Raw genomic sequence first — 20,693 nt, forward strand, 5'->3', positions numbered from 1 at the left:
AGAAAAATAATACCAGCTTGTCACTAAGAAAACACAGTTGTTTTTTTTTTCCTGAAGTTAAACAATTGTTCACCACTCAATAGATTGCTATATATTGACATTTACTTGCTTACATGCAAAGTGCAATTGAATTGCATGTTAATGTAAACTCACAAGCATTGCCTGATGTGTCTTAAGTTGGGCATTGCACTCACTGTTATCCTCTTTTCCCATTCAACATTACAAGACTGAATAGAAAGAGAAATAGGACTTTGTGCTACTTTGAAGCTAGCTAGAATGTTTTGGTGAGAAGAGTTTGATTATAGGCTGTGAAAAGGAAGCAGTGGTGATGTCTGCTTCACCCATAGGCTTGCTGAGATGTATAAGGATGTTGAGGTGCTGGAACATGTCCAGAGAAGGGCAACGAAGCTGGTGAGGGGCCTGGAGCACAAATCCTATGAGGAGAGGTTGAGGGAGCTGGGCCTGTTTAGCCTGGAGAAGAGGAGGCTCAGGGGTGATCTTATTACTGTCTACAACTACCTGAAGGGACATTGTAGCCAGGTGGGGGGTGGCCTCTTCTCCCAGGCAACCAGCAATAGAACAAGGGGACACAGTCTCAAGTTGTGCCAGGGTAGGTATAGGCTGGATGTTAGGAAGAAGCTCTTCACAGAGAGAGTGATTTCCCATTGGAATGGGCTGTCCAGGGAGGTGGTGGAGGCACCGTCCCTGGGGGTCTTCAAGCAAAGCCTGGCTGAGGCACTTAGTGCCATGGTCTGGTTGATTGGATAGAGCTGGGTGCTAGGTTGGACTGGATGATCTTGGAGGTCTCTTCCAACCTGGTTGATTCTATGATTCTATAAGAACAAGAACACAGACATAGATAACACAGTTGCTGTCTGGGCTTTGGGCTGAACTTCTCTCTCTCTCTCTCTCTAACCTAACCTGCTGTCTGTGACTAATCCTTCTGCTCCCTACCCCCCCTGTCTGACCCTCCATACTACCTTAAACATAAGGCAAGATATAGGGTAAGGTAGAGAGGTGGGAGGAAGCTAGAAGGGTGGTTGGGAGCCCCTTCTGGGGACTCAGGTTTCTGAGAGGGCTGTTGTGTTTCTGTATTACCTTTTACTATATATTTCTGCATATAACTGTATATATTGTAAATATCTGCTTGTACATTCTGCTAAGCTGTAAATAGAAAGCTTAATTCCATTCCCAGAGCTGCTGAGTCCAGTCTGGGTGATGTTACAAAGTGTGGGGGAGGGTGTGCAACACCCAAACCATCACAGACTTAGCCCTTTATCAGCTGGATAGTGGACAAGCCCTGCCTGACCTTGGTGCCATGGTCTAGCCTTGAGCTCTGTGGTAAAGGGTTGGACCTGATGATCTGTGAGGTCTCTTCCAACCCTGATAATACTGTGATACTGTGATACATCAGCTATTTTATGATGAAATTCACAAGAAGCAGAGGTAATTTCTCCAAGCAGCATCTTTCTGCAATATGTTAGTTTGGGTGAGGGTTTTTTTTTGCTTGTTTTCCTTAATTATTGTCTACTGAGTTGCATAAGCATCTCTAAAGCATGCAAATACCGTGATAATTTGAAGAGGAAAAGGATGAAAACTGAAAAGCTGCCAGCCCTTTGTAAATTAAGGATCAGCATGTAAAAGGTACTTGTCTTATCTACAGCCTAAGGACCACTCATTTTCAGGTATCTACTTTCAACTAAGACATCAGCTTGATTTTTTTCTGATTGTTCACATTTTAATGCTGTGCTATCAAAGAAAAAAATACTGTCTTTTAACTTTAGCCTTAATTTTTAGCCTTCATCAAAATCCTTCCTTTTGGGGCAAGATTATAGGTTGTTGTTTTTTTTCTATAGTGATTTCAGTTCAGTTAATCCTAAAAACATGATTCCCTTAGTATATGGAATTTGTTTTGCTGCCTCATAAATGAGCAATTTTGTAAAGCTTGCTGGTGTATAAATAGAATTTGTAGTTTCAATTAAGGATTGAAACTCACCTGGTACTAAGTGATAAGAGGGGCCCACTTTCAGCAAAGGAGGACTCCTATGACATCATTCCAAGCAACAGGTTTAGTATTAATGGAATTAAAGTCTCTACAGTGTAAGCAGAGAATTGTTAGTCTGGCAACAACGATGCTAACACAGTTCCTAGTGTAATATCTACAAATCCATGTCACAGCTAAACTTAGCCCACATGGCATGCTTTATCTAGACCATGTACTAAACCAGGCCTTCATCACCGAGGCTGCTCAGCTCATCTTACATCGTGGGTCTGTGCCCTGGCTAGTAAGGACCACACCTGCCTTGTTTGCATACTGCACCCCTCGTTTCCCCTTTCCACTTACTCCACCACCTAGGAACTCCAGCTCCTTTATTTCTCCTGTAATTCTTCTTTCAGGGAAATAAGCTAAGACACAGCTCCAGACAGGCTGGAGCAGGTTGAGATAAATCCCTGAAGTCACAGTATCACAGCATCACAGTAGTACCCAGGTCGGAAGAGACCTCACAGATCATCAAGTCCAACCCTTTACCACAGAGCTCAAGGCCAGACCATGGCACCAAGTGCCACGTCCAATCCTGCCTTGAACAGCCCCAGGGACAGCGACTCCACCACCTCCCCGGGCAGCCCATTCCAGTGTCCAATGACTCTCTCAGTGAAGAACTTTCTCCTCACCTCCAGCCTAAATCTCCCCTGGCGCAGCCTGAGGCTGTGTCCTCTCGTTCTGGTGCTGGCCACCTGAGAGAAGAGAGCAACCTCCTCCTGGCCACAACCTCCCCTCAGGTAGCTGTAGACAGCAATAAGGTCTCCCCTGAGCCTCCTCTTCTCCAGGCTAACCAATCCCAGCTCCCTCAGCCTCTCCTCGTAGGGCTGTGCTCAAGGCCTCTCCCCAGCCTCGTTGCCCTTCTCTGGACACGCTCAAGCATCTCAATGTCCCTCCTAAACTGGTGGGCCCAGAACTGAACACAGTTGAGTCCAACTGCAAGCAACAGCAGTACCACTACTCCTGATCTGCAAACAGCACCTGATCCCTTGCAGGGGCTTGCTTTTGGTTTGATGAAAGCTGGGGTTTAGTTCACTGAAGGAGTAAGCAGATGAGATCTGTCCTTGTTCATGCAGAATTTTAGTTACCTGCTGTACTTTTCCTGATTATTTGTAATGGAAAAAAAAAAAAGAGTGGAATTTCACTACTGCCTTACTGTTAAGCATGAGTACAAATGTTTAACTGAATCCCAGTGCCCCGTGGGACTATTCTGAAAAGCAAAAAACAAGAGTCAAGATATCAGAAAGGAAAAGATAATGGAACTTTATTACAGGGAAATAAGTAGCATGAGCAGTATGAAGTGAAGAAGTTATTACTCTGCAAAAATATTACCTGACATAAGACTGCACAGATCTAAAGTGGGTGCACTGCAGTATGGTTTAGATGTGTCCTATGAGACCAGAAATGTTAGAAATAAGCATTTCTTATAATGACATTTCCCACTCCCCCCATGAAACAGCTGCATTGCAGGCTAATTTCTTCAGAGCTTCAGATCCAGTGAGGTTTATAGCCAATGTTTGTCCTGCATATGCATGAGATGGAGAATAATTCAGATATGTCTTGGTTTTCAGTAGTTAGCTAGAATGGATTTGTTGTTCTCTGTTCATTTATAACAACTTGGAATTCTATGGGATTATTTGAGCAAAAATCTCATTTTCAGAGCTAGGTTTTGAGCACAAATATCAAAGAAGAAGAAAAAAAAATGGGAAAAAATAATTAGTAATCAGACTATGTTGGCAATAAATGCAAAAATCATTTTAAACCAGAAGTGTAGCTTTTGAAGTGCTGTCGAAAGAGAAACTGCAAGATTTTGGAAGGGTCCAGGTGAGAATGGAAGGGGTATAATTGTTATGATCAAATGTGCATCTGGAAAAGATCATTTTATTAAGAATGCTGTGAAGGAATATTCAGTGAAGTTTTATGGGTTTCTTCCCTAGTCACAGAGCAAAGCAATTGCCCTCACCAGCCCTACATAAGATGCTATGTATGGGTAATTAATTAATGTGAGAGAGTCAATGATACCCTGGCCTGAATCAGGAGCAGTGTGGCCAGTAGAACAAGGGAGGTTATTCTGCCCCTCTACTCAGCACTGGTCAGGCCACCTTGAGTGCTGTGTCCAGTTCTGGGCTCAAGTCAAGAGAGATGTTGAGATACTGGAACATGTCCAGAGAAGGGTAATGAAGCTGGTGAGGGGCCTGGAGCACAGCCCTGTGAGGAGAGGCTGAGGGAGCTGGGGGTGTGCAGCCTGCAGAAGAAGAGGCTCAGGGCTGACCTCATTGCTGTCTACAGCTACCTGCAGGGAGGCTGTAGCCAGGTGGGGTTGGGCTCTTCTGCCAGGCAAGCAGCAACAGAAGAAGGGGACACAGTCTCAAGTTGTGCTGGGGGAGGTCTAGGCTGGATGTTAGGAGGAAGTTGTTGGCAGAGAGAGTGATTGGCATTGGAATGGGCTGCCCAGGGAGGTGGTGGAGTCACTGTCCCTGGAGGTGTTGAAGCAAAGCCTGGCTGGGGCACTTAGTGCCATGGTCTGGTTGATTGGACAGGGCTGGGTTCTAGGTTGGCCTGGTGATGTTGGAGTTCTCTTCCAACCTGGTTGATTCTATGATTCTAAGTTAAAAGTAATACAGAAACACAATACCCTCTTGCTGTGCAATCAATGCATGTTAGGACCTAATGGGAGACAATAGAGGAGGGAGGAAACAAGCTCTGGGGTTTGGTTGTTTATCTTGGTTGGGGAGAAGGTTTTAGGGGAGTTCTCATGTGTCCTGTATCTGTGTTAGCTGTTCAGCATTCGTGTACTCTGTATTTTTTCCTGTACTCTCTATTTTTTCCTGTACATCCTTAAACACAATTTTCTGTATTCCTCTCCAATTCAGCAAGAGCATTTTTATTTCAATTCCTTTAGGAGTAAAATAATTTTATTCCTATCTGCTCTCTACAGCTTCCACTGCTAAACTAAGGGGAGGACTAGAGACCAGTTTCTGTCATAGAATCATAGAATCAACCAGGTTGGAAGAGACCTCCAAGATCATCCAGTCCAACCTAGCACCCAGCCCTATCCAATCAACCAGACCATGGCACTAAGTGCCTCAGCCAGGCTTTTCTTGAAGACCCCCAGGGACGGTGCCTCCACCACCTCCCTGGGCAGCAAATTCCAATGCCAATCACTCTCTCTGTGAAGAACTTCTTCCCAATATCCAGCTTATACCTACCCTGGCACAACTTGAGACTGTGTCCCCTTGTTCTATTGCTGGTTGCCTGGGAGAAGAGGCCACCCCCCACCTGGCTACAATGCCCCTTCAGGTAGTTGTAGACAGCAATAAGATCACCCCTGAGCCTCCTCTTCTCCAGGCTAAACAGGCCCAGCTCCCTCAACCTCTCCTCATAGGATTTGTGCTCCAGGCCCCTCACCAGCTTTTTTGCCCTGTTTATGAATATTCTGTATGATGACAAACATTTGCAAAATCAGTCTGGGATCTAAAGTAAATATCTGCTTAAAAATGAGGACATTTGATGGCAATTCTTAGTATCTCAGTGGAACCATTTGTCACAGCCTGGTTGATGTTTATTTGAATATGATATGAGCTGCTTTTCTGCTGCACTGACTCATTTATTCTTTATATATATATATGTATTTAAGTGACCTTGAGTCTTTCTGTCTGAAAACAAATGTTGAACACTCTGCAAACAGAACAGTGGGCATAAGTGTGAGCAGATGGCAAAGTCTGCTGCAATGTTTGAGTGTTGCTTTCTGAAAAAGGGCAGATGAAAAATGCAGCTTCTGTTGGAAACTGAAAAGCGCGGAAGTCCGTTCAAACTTCCTCTTCTCTTTCAGCATCAGCCTGATAACATCTCATGTGCAAATATAGTCAGCATTTCCCTGTCACGCTGTACAAATGGATGCTGAGGCAATGGATTTCTGTTACTGAGATGCCAAAATGCTTGTGGGTTTTTTTTTAAGGCAAAAAGTCAAACAAAAAACTCATCAACTTAGAGTACAAGGCTCGGATATTAATGCACCCTGAGTGCTGTGTCCAGTTCTGGGCTCCTCAAGTCAAGAGAGATGTTGAGGTGCTGGAAGGTGTCCAGAGAAGGGTGACAAAGCTGGTGAGGGGCCTGGAGCCCAGCCCTGTGAGGAGAGGCTGAGGGAGCTGGGGGTGTGCAGCCTGCAGAAGAGGAGGCTCAGGGCAGACCTCATTGCTGTTTACAACTACCTGAAGGGAGGCTGTAGCCAGGTGGGGTTGGTCTCTTCTGCCAGGCAAGCAGCAACAGAAGAAGGGGACACAGTCTCAAGTTGTGTCAGAGTAGGTCTAGTCTGGATGTTATGAGGAAGTTGTTGGCAGAGAGAGTGATTGGCATTGGAATGGGCTGCCCAGGGAGGTGATGGAGTCTCTGTGCCTGGAGGTGTTCAATAAAGCCTGGCTGAGGCACTTGGTGTCATGGTCTAGTTGATAGGGCTGGATGCTAGGTTGGACTGGCTGTTCTTGGAGGTCTCTTCCAACCTGGTTAATTCTATAATTCTATGATTCTGTGACTGACTTAAAGAAATGTGATAAATCCTGCTAATAGAATGAAGGCCAACCTAGACATTTACCTTTTTGTATGGCATGGGTTACACACTGTAAGTGATCAAGTAAGTGAATACATTTTTAGGATTCATAAAGCAACTTGATCTGTCAGATTCAATTGTTAACTAAAAATTACCTAATTTATTTTTTATATGAAAAGGGTTTTACTTGCAGGATATGGTAGCTCATGCAATTGGCATTTTTTTTTAGCATCTTTGGGAGCTGCTTATTTATCACAGCTAGAATCTCAGCTTTAGTCACTTTCTTGATTGATGGAGATGTTCCCACAACAGTTGAAAAATGTGTATTTTGCTGTGAAACCAAGCCATAGGGACACATTAAGTACAGTACAAATAAATGCTACTCCTGCTACTAAAAGTAAAGATACTATTGGCATTAATAGAGCCATGTGCACAAGCTAGCTCCTAACTCACTAGAGTGTCTTAAAGTTCTGGGTCAGAAGAATGACTGTGGAAAATGACTCTGCATTTATCTGAGGAGAATTAGTTGTTCTATTATTTTATGGGGTTTTTCTTTGCAGTGAGAAGCATATAATGCTTCAGCCCTCCTTTGAACTTACTTATTTATGTATTGAACTATTCTTCAGATGAAATATACCAAGGACATCAAATATGTCTTGACTCAAAGTCAAAGCAATCGGAAGCAATAATAAATGCCGCAGCAAAGAGGCTATTTCTAGATGCTGAGCCTACAAATGCTATTGGGCAGGCAGGCAGTTGTGGGGATATAGCAGATGCTCTGCCATATATTGTCTGAAATCCTTCTTCATCAATTGTTAATTTCATCATTTTAATACTTTTTGTACAATATCTCTTATGATAGTACTTTGGCACTGAAAAGAATGCTTGGGTGTTACTGTATCAGTGTGTTCAGTAAATAATGTGTCTCAGGATGCTTGTTGGAACTCACAGTATCACAGTATCACAGTACCATCAAGGTTGGAAGAGACCTCATAGATCATCAAGTCCAACCCTTTACCACAGAGCTCAAGGCTAGACCATGGCACCAAGTGCCATGTCCAATCCTGCCTTGAACAGCCCCAGGGACGGCGACTCCACCACCTCCCCAGGCAGCCCATTCCAGTGTCCAATGACTCTCTCAGGGAAGAACTTTCTCCTCACCTCCAGCCTAAATCTCCCCTGGCACAGCCTGAGGCTGTGTCCTCTCGTTCTGGCGCTGGCCACCTGAGAGAAGAGAGCAACCTCCTCCTGGCCACAACCACCCCTCAGGTAGTTGTAGACAACAATAAGGTCTCCCCTGAGCCTCCTCTTCTCCAGGCTAACCAATCCCAGCTCCCTCAGCCTCTCCTCATAGGGCTGTGCTTAAGGCCTCTCATCAGCCTCGTCGCCCTTCTCTGGACACGCTCAAGCATCTCAATGTCCCTCCTAAACTGGGGGGCTGTGCTCAAGGCCCCTGGATGTCTAACAAAAGGCACAGAATAACAATGAAAAAAAAAAGAATAAATTACTAAATTACAGGTTTATGCCAATTTTTCTTGGAGAACACTGCTTCACAGCTTTTCATTACTGTTAAACAGTTTTAAGAGTTGAAAATACCTAGTGGAAAATCGAGATTATAAGTGATAATATTTATAGGCTGGATGTTAGGAGGAAGTTCTTCCCAAAGAGAGTGATTGGCACTGGAATGGGCTGCCCAGGGAGGTGGTGGAGTTGCCATCCCTGGAGGTGTTCAAGAAAAGCCTGGCTGAGGCACTTAGTGCCATGGTCTGGTTGATTGGACAGGGCTGGGTGCTATGTTGGACTGGATGAGCTTGAAGGTCTCTTCCAACCTGATTGAGTCTATGATTCAGTAGACATCAAAGTGTTATACGCAGAAAATGTAGAATCTATAAATACACTTTGGCCAAAACAACTACAAGCAGCGCTGCAGGCTGGGGACAGAGTGGCTGGAGAGCAGCCAGGAAGAAAGGGACCTGGGGGTACTGGTAGAGAGTAGCTGAACATGAGCCAGCAGTGTGTCCAGATGGCCAAGAGAGCCAATGGCATCCTGGCCTGGATCAAGAGCAATGTGGCCAGGAGGACCTAAGCTGGATTTAGAAATGCTTGTAACCTGTTTTTACTGAGCATAAATAAATTGACAGAATCATTTTGCTCTTCCTTCCCAAGGGCATGGCACTTCTGCTATCTACTATGAGTTTTACCATCTATGGAAACTGTTAACATTTGTTTTAGAAGTGCTGCAATTCCAGCTGCTGGAAGCTACCAGAATCATAGAATCATAGAATCAACCAGGTTGGAAGAGACCTCCAAGATCATCCAGTCCAACCTAGCACCCAGTCCTATCCAATCAACCAGACCATGGCACTAAGTGCCTCAGCCAGTCTTTTCTTGAAGACCCCCAGGGACAGTGCCTCCACCACCTCCCTGGGCAGCCCATTCCAATGGGAAATCACTCTCTCTGTGAAGAACTTCTTCCTAATATCCAGCCTATACCTACCCTGGTGCAGTGAGCCTTGACACACATTACTGATCAGGCTGTGGTGATGATTGCTGGGCCTTTCAGTGAAGAAGGAAGTTCTTCACAGAGAGAGAGTGATTTGCCATTGAAATGGGCTGCCCAGGGAGGTGGTGGAGACACCATCCCTGGAGGTCTTCAAGGAACGACTGGCAGAGGCACTTAGTGCCATGGTCTGGTTGACTGGATAGGGCTGGGGGATAGGTTGGCCTGGATGATCTTGGAGGTCTCTTCCAACCTGCATGATTGTATGATTCTAAGAGAAGTTTGTTACTTCATTGTGTCTTTGCAGCTGTTCTCTAGGGTGGCTTGCTACCACGGAAATTTAAACTCAATAAATCAAGTCTATGAAACTCAGTAAGGTACTAACTGGAGTACAAGAATGACAATTTCTTCAGTCAACATAATTTATTTATTTTTAAAAAATAATTAAGAACAACCCCCCCCCCAGATAATTTCTATTTCCTTGAGTTGTAAACTTGAAATGAAGTGAGGCTTAGTGATCCTAGCACACCTAAGGAAACCTCAACAGCATGTGCTACTCAGCCGTCGCTTGCTGGTTGCTTACTCATTAACCTTCAGAGAAACCCACCCTGCATTGCCTCAAGATATAAAGGTAGGTGAATACAAAATGCACAGGCAGCTTTTATAATCAGCTCCACAGGTTCCTACAGTAGATAACAGGCTGTCATGAGCAAGTTTGAAGAATAAATGAAAGGAAATCAGTCTCAAATCCAGCACGGCTCGTAACTGGATCAGGCAGCCCTCAGCCAGCAGTGTGCCCAGGTGGCCAAGAGAGCCACTGGCATCCTGGCCTGCATCAGGAATGGTGTGGCCAGCAGGAGCAGGGAGGTCATTCTGCCCCTGTACTCTGCACTGGTTAGACCACACCTTGAGTACTGTGTTCAGGTCTGGGCCCCCCAGTTTAGGAAGGACATTGAGATGCTTGAATGTGTCCAGAGAAGGGCGACGAGGCTGGGGAGAGGCCTTGAGCACAGCCCTACGAGGAGAGGCTGAGGGAGCTGGGATTGGTTAGCCTGGAGAAGAGGAGGCTCAGAGGTGACCTTATTGCTGTCTGCAACTACCTGAGGGGAGGTTGTGGCCAGGAGGAGGTTGCTCTCTTCTCTCAGGTGGCCAGCACCAGAACAAGAGGACACAGCCTCAGGCTGTGCCAGGGGAGATATAGGCTGGAGGTGAGGAGAAAGTTCTTCCCTGAGAGAGTCATTGGACACTGGAATGGGCTGCCCGGGGAGGTGGTGGAGTCGCCATCCCTGGGGCACTTCCAAGGCAAGGTTGGACGTGGCACTTGGTGCCGTGGTCTAGCCTTGAGCTCTGTGGTGAAGGGTTGGACTTGATGATCTGTGAGGTCTCTTCTAACCCTGATGATACTGTGATACTGTGATACTGTGATTAATTTTATGCAAGGTAAAATTAAGACAGTGCTTATTAATTTTATGCAAGCTTATGCCACAGTTTTATTTAGCCTAGATGGATTGTCAGTGAAACATTATGATTCTGGAGTGGTATTTACCATCACCCTAAAATGAATGTTCTGACACAGAGAGTTCTTTAGCACCTATTAAAAAAAGGCTTTCAGATAACAAACTAAAACTTGAGTGCAGGGAGGCTGATTGCCATGGGTTTGAAATGCAATTGAGCAAGACTTAGATGTTGTCTGACAGCAGCTCTGGTATTCATCACACAAAATTGATAGCAATTTTTTTAATGGCTCAGCTCTGTTTAGGTGCTTGCTTTTAAGATAATTACTAGCAAATGACTGTTGTCTTTGGAACTCTTATATCCTAAGCTCTGTAAATCTGTTGACACCTAACATTTGATATTTCAAAGGAATCTGATCACACTGTTTAGTTTCTAAATAAGACTTAAATTGTTTTGAAAATCTCCTTCCTGCAGTGCTTGTTTTGGAAATCTGTCTATGTTCCAATGTGTGGGTCCTTTGAGTGTCTTCTAGTTGCTTTTCTATCTTCTAATCTGCAGAATGAGGTTATGATAGTTCAGTGTTACTTGCTTGTCTCGTCCATTTTATATGAATCATAGAATCAACCAGGTTGGAAGACACCTCCAAGATCATCCAGTCCATGAAGCTTGTTTCTTTTCCACTGAGATCTTCTACTTACATGGGAGTTTGATGACCTCACCTTAACCAGGATCTGAAGCAAGGCAAACTGTGATCAGTAGAATAGGCCACAGCCAAGAGGACAATTTGGCCAGGACCAGTCTATGAGATATAGTTTGGATCATGGACCAGCATGGCACAGGAAAGCTACTGGAAAGATGCACCAGGATGTCAGCATGAACTGTTCACAATGGCCCTGGGCTGATGCTTCCAAAGGCCTTCAGAAGTAGAGACTGAGGTTGTGTTGGTATGCAGCTTTCAAGTGCCACATAAGAGCCAATGCCCAAGGAGTGGAGTCGCCATCCCTGGAGCTGTTAAAGGCAGGATTGGACATGGCACTTGGTGCCATGGTCTAGCCTTGAGCTCTGTGGTAAAGGGTTGGACTTGATGATCTATGAGGTCTCTTCCAACCTTGGTGATACTGTGATACTGGGAAGTCTTGAGTCTGAAGTGTTTGGAATATGTGAAGGATTGTGCTACAATGTGCACAATGACCTCCAAGATCATCCAGTCCAACCTAGCACCCAGCCCTAGCCAGTCAACTAGACCATGGCACTAAGTGCCCCATCCAGTCTTCTCTTGAAGACCTCCAGGGATGGTAACTCCCCCACCTCTCTGGGCAGCCCATTCCAATGTCAATCACTCTTTCTGCCAAAAACTTCCTCCTAACATCCAGCCTAGACCTCCCCCACCACAACTTGAGACTGTGTCCCCTTGTTCTATTGCTGATTGCCTGGGAGAAAAGGCCAACCCCCACCTGGCTACAACCTCCCTTCAGGTAGAACATTTGAGTTGTTCAGGTTAGCCAACAAAAATAACCAGCAGGGCGGTGGAAATAATATTGAATATCAACCTAAATGGTCAATGGAAGCAAAATGCTGAGAATTATGAGGCAAGCATCAGATTTCTGAACATGAACACAGCCTGATGTAAACTACCTCCTGTCTGTCCCCAGAGATTTCAGCCTAGAGAGGTAAAGCCTTGTTTTCAGTGAGATATGGAAATGAAGAGGCGTTACATTCCATTCTTTTGGGTTACAAATTATAATGATATAATTTCAGAAGTAATTGAGTTTTCCATTACACTAATTAAAACCTGAAATATAGATTAAATGAAAAGAAATCAAATTCTTTAGGGACCTGCAAGTTTATTATGTGTAACATTTATAATCCATTTCATGTAAGTAGAGTCAATTACAGTCTCTGAGCAACGTGGCCTTGCTCATGTGTCTCTCTCTCTGCAGGACTTCATAACTTGGGAAATATTGGAACTGGCTCCAATTAAGACATATTTAACATTGGATTCTTTACAGTTTGGGGATTAATTTCTTTGCTAATCCCACAATGTTGGGGGGCAGGTTTTTGATTCTGCTTTTGTAGAATAAATGCAAGTATATTGTAAAGCACAGAAACTGCTGAAGATGTGAAACGACAAATTTGCAACCTGAAACTTGATGTGAATGAATAGAATCATAGAATCAAGCAGGTTGGAAGAGACCTCCAAGATCAGCCAGGCCAACCTAGCACCCAGCCCTATCCAATCAACCAGACCATGGCACTAAGTGCCTCAGCCAGGCTTTGCTTCAACACCTCCAGGGATGGCAACTCCACCACCTCCCTGGGCAGCCCATTCCAATGCCAATCACTCTCTCTGCCAACAACTTCCTCCTAACATCCAGCCTAGACCTTCCCTGCCACAACTTGAGACTGTGTCCCCTTCTTCTGTTGGTGGTTGCCTGGGAGAACAGACAAACCCCACACCTGGCTACAATGTCCCTTCAGGTATTTGTAGACAGCAATGAGCTCTGCCCTGAGCCTCCTCTTCTGCAGGCTGCACATGCCCAGCTCCCTCAGTCTCTCCTCACAGGTCTGTGCTCCGGGCCCCTCACCAGCTTTGTCATCTTCTGATGGACACATTCCAGTATCTCAACATCTCTCTTGAATGGAGTAGTCCAGAATTGGACACAGCACTCAAGGTGTGATCTGAGCAGTGCTGAGTACAAGGGAGAAGAACCTCCCTTGTCCTGCTGGCCACACTGCTCCTGAGCCAGCCCAGGATGCCATTGGCTCTGCTGCCCACCTGTGCACACTGCTGCCTCATCTTCAGCTACTCTCTACCAGTACCCCCAGCTCCCTCTCTGCCTGGCTGCTCTCAGCCACTCTTTCCCCAGCCTGTAGCACTGCTCGAGGTTGTTGTGGCCAAAGTGCAGAACCCTGCACTTGGCCTTGTTCGATCTCATCCCATTGGCCTCTGCCCACCCATCCAGCCTGGCAAGGTCCCTCTGCAGGGCTCTCCTACACTGCCACAGATCCACAGCTGCTCCTAGCTTGGTGTCATCTACAAACTAACTGATGCTGGACTCAATCCCCTGGTCCAGATGATCAATAAGGCTATTGAACAGGACTGTGCCCAGCACTGATCTGTGGGGCACACCACTAGTGACAGCTGCCAACTGGATGTGGCACCATTCACCACCACTCTCCGGTCCTGGTCCTTCAGCCAGTCCCCGACCCATAGCAGAGTGAATCTGTGCATGCCACGAGCTGCCATGTTCATGCAGATTAATATAATGAGCTTCCCATCTTAACTCTCCCTCTATAACTGGAAAGAGGAAGAGATAGGAGGAGACCAACCTTCCTAAACACAATTTAAAGGGGTAAGTCCAGCTCCCAGATGTGATCACCCTGGTGATCTCAGCTTCTCTCTGTGGCCATTGGAAAGATACTATTGAGACTAATAAAACTAAGCTGAACTTACTAAACATTTGGAACAGTTACTTCTCTGAACTTCCCTTACTACTCTAACATACAATTCTAAGCCATTTTAAATATTTTTATCATCACACTAGTAATGAAGAGAGAATATTTAATGGCTTATACTGTTACAGTCATATATATATGTATACATTTATGCTATATTAACATGAATAGCATGAAAATCAGTGTGATAGATTGCTCAAAAGAGGCATGAATTATAAGGAAAACAATATTAGACTACAAGGATATATATAACATAAGAATCTAGACAGCCCATCCAGCAGATATGTTTGCACATATATTGCCTATTTTAATATTGACCTGTAATTATACCCCCCAAAAAACCCACTTTAAAATGCACTAAAATAAAATTCATTAAAAAAAAAAAAAAAACCTAAAGGATCATAGGAAATATTTCTATTTTACTCTCCACACATTTCACCAGTCCTTATGAAAATGATTTTCTGAACCATTTTGATCGTTATCCATGGGTGCCTTCTGCAAAGACCTGATAAGTGAGAGAGACGACCTAATAGCCTGTTAATGAGCTCTTTCCCCAATGGAACTTTAAGCCTGATTCAGGAGGGTCACTGCCAGCCAAGTATTGAATTATTAAGTATGGTAATTAATCCAGCCAAAGGCACCTATTTGTAACATTTTGAACTTGGAGATTACCAGGCAGACTTGAATAAATTGTACTTTGTTCCTAGTTTGCAGTGGGAGATTAACAAAATTAATTATTGGAGGGTAAGAAGATATTAAATTCAGACCATGTTAAGTGAGTTGATATTTTGCTATTTTCAGTAACTCTAGGAAACATTTCTAAGTTTTAATTTGTGAATTGTAATGTTGGAAGAGAGGAGTCAATGGGAGCATTTTTTTGGTCTTTCCTGACTGTAAAGGAAATTTAGCAAGAGATCCTAAACAGCTGAAAAGGTCACAGTATCACAGTATCATCAAGGTTGGAAGAGACCTCACAGATCATCAAGTCCAACCCTTTACCACAGACCTCAAGGCTAGACTCGTCGCCCTTCTCTGGACACGCTCAAGCATCTCAATGTCCCTCCTAAACTGGGGGGCCCAGAACTGAACACAGTACTCAAGGTGTGGTCTAACCAGTGCAGAGTACAGGGGCAGAATGACCTCCCTGCTCCTGCTGGCCACACCATTCCTGATGCAGGCCAGGATGCCACTGGCTCTCTTGGCCACTTGGGCACACTGCTGGCTCATGTTCAGGCAGGTGTCAATCAGCACCCCCAGATCCCTCTCTGTTTGGCTTCTCTCCAGCCACTCTGACCCCCATCCACAAGAAGGGTCGGATGGAAGTCAATACTGGAATTTAGGGTGTGTAGGTGTTTGCATGCCTGTGTGTGCACACATTTGTCAGACTCACCAACATCCTCTGGCTGATGGAAGAAGCAACAATGATTTGTTGTTTAGTATATTGAGATTTTGGTCTAGTTTGTTTTTATTCAGATGGCTCAAAGCAAGGTTTCATTTTTCCTGTTCTCCAGGATCTGTATATGCTGTAAGATTGTCACAGGCATTGAGCATTTGGGGTCTTAAGCTCATATAATTAAGGACATTTGGAGATTTATTACATTTTGATTTTGGAAGATGTATGTAAATGGTTAACCCTTCCAGGGGAGTAGTCATAGAATCATAGAATCAACCAGGTTGGAAGAGAACTCCAAGCTCAGCCAGTCCAACCTAGCACCCAGCCCTAGCCAGTCAACTAGACCATGGCACTAAGAGCCTCATCTGGTCTTTTCCTGAAGACCTCCCGGGACTGTGACTCCACCAGCTCCCTGGGCAGCCCATTCCAATGCCAATCACTCTCTCTGACAACAACTTCCTCCTAACATCCAGCCTAGACCTCCCCCACCACAACTTGAGACTGTGTCCCCTTGTTCTATTGCTGGTTGCCTGGGAGAAGAGGCCACCCCCCCAGGTTCTCCTGACCCCTCCCTGGGGGTGGGTGTGAACACTACCAGATGTGGTGTCTAAGACCCCATAAAACCAGAGGAACTTTCTGTTTCTCTCTCTCATTTGCCCTGCCTCCCTGCTTGCCAACATCACCATCCTGTTTCCTGGTACTCTTTGTTTCACCACTTGGCCATAACCCACGAGGTGGACAAAAACATTGCCACCAAATCTAGTTGTGTATATATATTTTTTGTATCTTGTTTTTTCCCCTTCCCTATACCTTTTGTAACTTCTCTACCTCAAATACCTTTTATTTGTTGTTAAAGTTTTTTCTCTTCTTCTAACTTCCAAATCTAAGTGAGATTATTTCTTTGGGTGTGCTTTACCTTTCCTCTCTCTACCTATTGTTAAAGTTCTTTCTTCTTTTAACTTCCAAATCTAAGTGAGATTATTTCTTTGGGTGTGCTTTACCTTTCCTCTCTCTACCTATTGTTAAAGTTTCTTTCTTCTTTTAACTTCCAAATCTAAGTGAGATTATTTCTTTGGGTGTGCTTTACCTTTCCTCTCTTTACTTATTGTTAAAGTTTCTTTTTTCTTTTAACTTCCAAATCAAAGTGAGATTATTTCTTTGGGTGTACTTTACCTTTCCTCTCTTTACTTTTTGTTAAAATTTCTTTCTTCTTTTAACTTCCAAATCAAAGTGAGATTATTTCTTTGGGTGTGCTTTACCTTTCCTCTCTCTACCTATTGTTGAAGTTTCTTTCTTCTTTTAACTTCCAAATCTAAGTTAGATTATTTCTTTGGGTGTGCTTTTACCTTTCCTATCTCTACTTATTGTTAAAGTTTCTTTCTTCTTCTAACTTCCAAATCAAAGTGAGATTATTTCTTTGGGTGTGCTTTTACCTTTCCTATCTCTACTTATTGTTCAAGTTTCTTTTTTCTTTTAATTTCCAAATCTAAGTGAGGTTATTTCTTTGGGTGTACTTTACCTTTCCTCTCTCTACCTATTGTTAAAGTTTCTTTCTTCTTTTAACTTCCAAATCTAAGTGAGATTATTTCTTTGGGTGTACTTTACCTTTCCTCTCTCTACCTGTTGTTAAAGTTTCTTTCTTCTTTTAACTTCCAAATAAAAGTGAGATTATTTCTTTGGGTGTACTTTACCTTTCCTCTCTCTATCTGTTGTTAAAGTTTCTTTCTTCTTTTAACTTCCAAATCTAAATGAGATTATTTCTTTGGGTGTACTTTACCTTTCCTCTCTCTACATCTAATGCCTTTTCTTTGGGAAAGAAGGGGGAAGATGGAAAGGCATCCTATAAATTGATATTGGTTCTATTAATTATATTTGAGTCTCTGGGAAATTAAAACTAGAACCTAGACAATGTACTTTTGGTCTAGGAAGAAGCTCTTGAGTCAACTGATGAACAGAAATCTATATTGTTAATACACTCCTTTTTATTTTGTGAACCCAATCTATTTGGTACCTTGTAGCAATTAATTAATTAATTTGGACAAATTAATAATTTAATAAATGCTAGAGGAAGAGCATTAGGGAATTTGAGGAACATACTCCATTAACTGTTGTATAGGCCATTAATTTCCTTGGGGGTATTATGAAGATTAATTAGTTAATGTCCTTTGAAGATCCAAAGTTGCTATTTAAATGCTGATTTGTAATTATTAGTACTTTCCAAGTGTTATGGTTATGTAAATTGCTATTGACAAAAACATGCTTCCACTTGTATTCTTAATTTCAGGCAATCTTCTTAACACCAGAAAATAAACCAGCCTGCATTTCAAAAAGTCATCCCTTAGCATTGTGGTTAACAATTTAGAAAATATTATGTGAGAGAGATATAATAAATACCTAAACCATCTTTTGTGATGATCCATTAACAAATATTTATGTAAGATCCCCCTCAGACTTCCCTTCTCAAAACTCCACTCTCCCAGCCTTCCCTCATAAGAGGGATGTTGAATTTCCTTCATCATCTTGACAGACCTTTAGTGGTTGTAGCCAGGTGAGGTTGGTCTCTTCTGCCAGGCAAGCAGCAACAGAAGAAGGGGACACAGTCTCAAGTTGTGCCAGGGGAGGTCTAGGCTGGATGTTAGGAGGAAGTTGTTGTCAGAGAGAGTGATTGGCATTGGAATGGGCTGCCCAGGGAGGTGGTGGAGTCGTGTTCCTGGAGGTGTTGAAGCAAAGCCTGGCTGAGGCACTTAGTGCCATGGTCTAGTTGATTGGACAGGGCTGGGTGCCAGGTTGGACTGGATGATCTTGGAGGTCTCTTCCAACCTTGTTGTTCTATGACTCTATGATTCTGTGAAATGAACTTTATGTATTTTGAGGTGATGTGATTTTTTATTTGTTCATAGAGGGTGATGGAACACTGCAATTGGTTGTCCAGAGACATACTTGAGGCCCTATCAATGGAGATATTCAAGGTGAGAATCAACAGGTCTCTGGGCAATCTGATCCAGTTGTGGATGCCTCTGCTTACTGCAGAAGGGATTGGACTAGATGACCTTTGGAGGTCCCTTCCAACCCAGACCATTCTGTGATTCTAAATGTGAGTTACTGTTCATGGTCAAACACATTCAGCTTTCAAAACTACATAATAAAGACCCAGCTATCTCCATTGTGCTATGCGTGCACACTGCAGTAAAGTCTTGAGCACAGTTTTACCTTGTTTCTGAGTAGTTGCCTTATGAAAATTTCACTGATATATGTCACAGATTTTACTGGACAGACATGCTGAAATTAAGTCTCTTTGACAGCCTTAGTAACCAACTTCTATTTTAGTATAGCAATGTAGAACCAGTTGACCAATAGCTCCAAGTGCTGATGCTGCACTTTGGCCACAGCAACCCCATGCAGAGATACAGGCTGGGGTTGGAGTGGCTGGAGAGCAGCCAGACAGAGAGGGATCTGGGGGTGCTGATTGATACCTGCCTGAACATGAGCCAGCAGTGTGCCCAGGTGGCCAAGAGAGCCAGTGGCATCCTGGCCTGCATCAGGAATGGTGTGGTCAGCAGGAGCAGGGAGGTCATTCTGCCCCTGTACTCTGCACTGGTTAGACCACACCTTGAGTACTGTGTTCAGTTCTGGGCCCCCCAGTTTAGGAGGGACATTGAGATGCTTGAGCATGTCCAGAGAAGGGCAACGAGGCTGGGGAGAGGCCTTGAGCACAGCCCTACGAGGAGAGGCTGAGGGAGCTGGGATTGGTTAGCCTGGAGAAGAGGAGGCTCAGGGGAGACCTTATTGCTGTCTACAACTACCTGAGGGGAGGTTGTGGCCAGGAGGAGGTTGCTCTCTTCTCTCAGGTGACCAGCACCAGAACAAGAGGACACAGCCTCAGGCTGCGCCAGGGGAGATTTAGGCTGGAGGTGAGGAGAAAGTTCTTCCCTGAGAGAGTCATTGGACACTGGAATGGGCTGCCCGGGGAGGTGGTGGAGTCGCCGTCCCTGGAGCTGTTCAAGGCAGGATTGGACGTGGCACTTGGTGCCATGGTCTGGCCTTGAGCTCTGTGGTAAAGGGTTGGACTTGATGATCTGTGAGGTCTCTTCCAACCTGGGTACTACTGTGATGCTGTGATACTGTGACCTTACACCTATTGTCACATGCTCTACCAAAGAACTTAGCTAATACAAAGGCTCAAAACTGCAGATGGTTACTCTCTGTCATTTGATGGGGAAGTGTAAGGAAAAGTGCTACCAGTTTCCTGCAGATTGACTGGAAAACAGATGAATGTCATGGGCCTTTAAGCAATGATGGGATTGGACACCGCCATGAAATCAGTCAGAACCATAACAAAGAGACAGTGCCACTAACAATGAATCTTATTTAGAAAGCAAATAACACATTTACTGGTTTCTATAGAGAGCTGATAGGGTAAGGGAATGACCTGCAGTAACAAAGCCTCAGGCATACAGGCATGCTGCTATTTTTTTGTGCAGCTTACCAATAAGAATAAATAAAAGCAAGAGTTGAGAGAAGTCAACAGATTTGCTTAGCTTTTTCTTGCTGCTGTGAATGTAGGAGTGCTGCAGAATTAAGGGGATTACAAAAGCAGAAGATCACTTGCTGAGATAATTATGCTAATGATGGTACAGCAAGGCTTTCAGTTATAAAATATTCTTTCTGCTTCTATACTTCTTGTTCTTGGATAAAACCTGGCAGATGTGTGCTGCACTTTAAGGACATTTTTATGCAGAACTGGAATGGGTTTATGTAGTCCTTGTATTTAAAGATCCCAGTAAGATGAATTTACCATTCTGCTTTTTCACACTACTGTAATATGGTTCTGTAAAAGTGACTTTTTACATTATTTTTTTGAAGAGATGATGAGAAAGAAGATCAAAACTTAAAACAGTCCCATTGCTTTTCAAGGTTTACCTTTACTCCCTCACTCCCAACACTCCTCTACCTTCCCAACACCCAGAGGCACAGGGGGACTGGGAATGAGTGGGTTGTTGTTTTAACACAACATCTCCTCCGTGCTGCTTCTAATTCCTCACACTTTCCCCTGCTCCAGGGTGGTGTCATGGTTTTGAAGGTAGTCAACAGAAATGAAGCTCTCAAATGAAATTGGAGGGGAAACACAGAATTATATTTAGAGACAATCATAGAATCATAGAATCAAGCAGGTTGGAAGAGACCTCCAAGCTCAGCCAGGCCAACCTAGCACCCAGCCCTAGCCAGTCAACCAGACCATGGCACTAAGTGCCTCAACCAGGCTTTTCTTGAAGACTTCCAAGGTTGGTGCCTCCACCACCTC

The sequence above is a fragment of the Pogoniulus pusillus genome, chromosome 8 (assembly GCF_015220805.1).
Source record: "Pogoniulus pusillus isolate bPogPus1 chromosome 8, bPogPus1.pri, whole genome shotgun sequence".
NCBI lineage: Eukaryota > Metazoa > Chordata > Aves > Piciformes > Lybiidae > Pogoniulus > Pogoniulus pusillus.